Source organism: Lissotriton vulgaris, chromosome 1_1 (genome assembly GCF_964263255.1).
Source record: "Lissotriton vulgaris chromosome 1_1, aLisVul1.2, whole genome shotgun sequence".
Lineage (NCBI taxonomy): Eukaryota > Metazoa > Chordata > Amphibia > Caudata > Salamandridae > Lissotriton > Lissotriton vulgaris.
In genome coordinates, this window is record NC_141685.1 from 1,371,246,105 (window position 1) to 1,371,248,951 (window position 2,847).

Here is a 2,847-nt window from a genome sequence, read left to right on the forward strand (position 1 = left end):
GGGAGCAGTTAAGCTTGTAACACGGGGGAGAATAGAAAAGAAAATGCAGTTTTATGGAGTGTGTTTGCCTAATCCAGCTAGCACTTTTATTTTATTTCTCTATTTGCTTCTTTTATTGGTAAAGTAAGTTTCAAGTGCATGCACAGGTATGACCGAGAGAGCCAGGGTATAATAATTTGAAGCGTTTGCACCAGCGCTAATGAAGGACGAGAGTTATAGCAAAGATATGAAAGGGGGAGCGATAATAAATATGTGATATGGCAATAGTGACACCAAAATAAGCCACCTATTTATAAAACTGACATGGAAGAAATACTAAAGGTTAACTTCTGAAATTGTAGCCGATGTTAAAAAGATTCTCGTTGTCGGCAGGATTCGAACCTGCGCGGGGAGACCCCAATGGATTTCTAGTCCATCGCCTTAACCACACGGCCACAACAACTGACTGTAAGGTGTGTGCACATAATCTGTATGCAAGTTTTCAAGGTGTCCCACAGCAAATTCCTGATATTCTGCAATGCACTTTTTAAAAATAATGTTTTTTCAGCAGGCACATTCTCTCCTAAAAACAAAATTTGCATGCGTATATCTCTAGTTTGGAATACCATAGGCTTGCATGCATACTCTCATGGGTCACTCAAGTTTTTTGGACCCTATTGCACTCTGTTTTCGTGCTGCTTTTAGTATATGGCCCATATTACAGAAGTCTACCATCTTTGAGTATTTGAGGCTCCTTTGTAAGTGCTTTATATTTTTTCCTTGAAGAGCTATATAATAAAGGGTTCCGGGAAAGATTGCATTTATGGAAGATAAAAGAAGGCCCACTTGTTTCACCAAATGCTGTAGAGAAACCTGATGTTTTACTCATGTTATCCTTAGTTCGTTTTTGTTAGACCTTGCATTCTTAAGGTGGTCCCAACCCCACCTTATTGCTTTTCACCTCCGCATTTTGCTGTATCTTTTTGTTGGCCTTAGGACTCTGATCACTTTATTGCTACTAATCAGTGCTGAAGTGCACGTGCTTCTTCCCTAATCATGTGTATAATTGGAGTATACCTGACTGACAGATTTAATTTACTTGAAAGCCCCTTGTAAAGTGGTATTCCATATACCCAGGGACTGATTTTGCCGCCCAAAGAAATAGCATTTCAAACCTGTCTCAAGCCTGCTACTGCAGTGCCTGTGCTGCAGTGTACTGCCACTTCGACTTGGCATTTAAAACTACTTGCCAAGCCTTAAACTTCAATTTTATTACATATCAGTAACCCCTAAGGTAGGCCCTAGGTAGTCCTAGGAGCATCATGCTATGTAAGTAAAAGGTAAGACATGTACTGTGGTAGTTTGTATGTCCTAGTAGTATCAAACAGTCTATTACATTTTTCACTACTGTGAGGTCTGCCCCTCTCATAGGTTAGCATTGGGTATTCCCTTATACTTTTTGGGGGGTAATTCCATATCAGAGAGGAGAAGCTTTATTTATTAATTGATAAATCCTATCTACTGGTGAGGTTGGATTTAATCTTACTATTGTATAAATGCCATTTTTAGAGAGTGAGCATTTCTCTGCACTTACTGCTCTATTTGCATTGAAACCTGTCTTCAATTGACGTCTGGATTGGGCTGCGAGACAGATACATATGTGCATTACCTGTAGACAGCCACAACACAGGTCACTCAACTGCAACTGCATTCATCTGCATTCTGATTGGCCTGGGGGAGAGCTCCGCTCCCCTTACCGCAAATATGTTCAAGAACGATAATTTATGTCAGTAAGTACAGTATACCTACATCTTATAATCATGTGTGTTTAAATAATTTGTCATTAGATCGTTTAAATATTGAAAAGGATCTGTTTTTAATAGACATTTTACAAAAACAACTGGTACATTTGGGAATTCTGTAAAGGAAAAACGCATCTGCCGTGACATTGCCAACCACAATGCCGTGACTTGGATTCGAACCGAGGTTGCTGCGGCCACAACGCAGAGTACTAACCACTATACGATCACGGCGAGCTACTTGGGCTCAATAACGTACAGTGACATGAAGAAATTATAATTCGGAACACTCAGGGCTACTCCTGTGATAGGCTGAATGTGTTCATTGCTTCCTCATTCCTTATACAAAGGCTTTATCTCCTCAGTGGTTGATAGGCTGAAACCATTTCCTGGCCGCCTGCTTGTGAACTGGCAGGAGTCAAAGATCACACATACACTGGTGGGCCTGTGATGGGACACCAATGCAGAGAAACACACCTGGCGCAGATATTCTATTCTGTTTATTAGACCTGCATCTCCCCTGTACCTCCTCAAGCCATCTGTATGTGAAGCAAGAAAGAGTTAAGGAACGGTCCATCTACACTTTTATTGGGAGGATGCTGCCGTGAGCTCCTCCCAGCTAATCACACAAACAGCAGTAAAGCAAGATAACTACACAGTTAGGGGGGACTGCATGGTTAGGTTTTTGAGGAATTATTGAAACTGACCTCAGTGACCCATAATCAGAGCTGTGGCTAATGACTGCATGCCTAATTATGATGAAGCAAGCACCATGGCTCGTAGGGGCCCCACAACACACTTTTCTTAGCTCATTGAATTAAAGTATAAACTTCTGCCATGTGTGAGTGGTAAAGGCTTGTTAATTTTGTTGCTTTTCAAATTCACGTCTGACAACAAGACGAAGGAACATTGGGGCATCAAACGCTTTGGAAAGTAGCCACCAACCGCAGAGAAAGAGAGAGAGAGGGAAAAGACAGTATGAGGTGTGGAGAAAACAGCAGCAGGTACAAGGAGCTCAAATGAGATTAATGGCGCCTAAATAGAGCACGTAAAGGAACAGTTACAAATC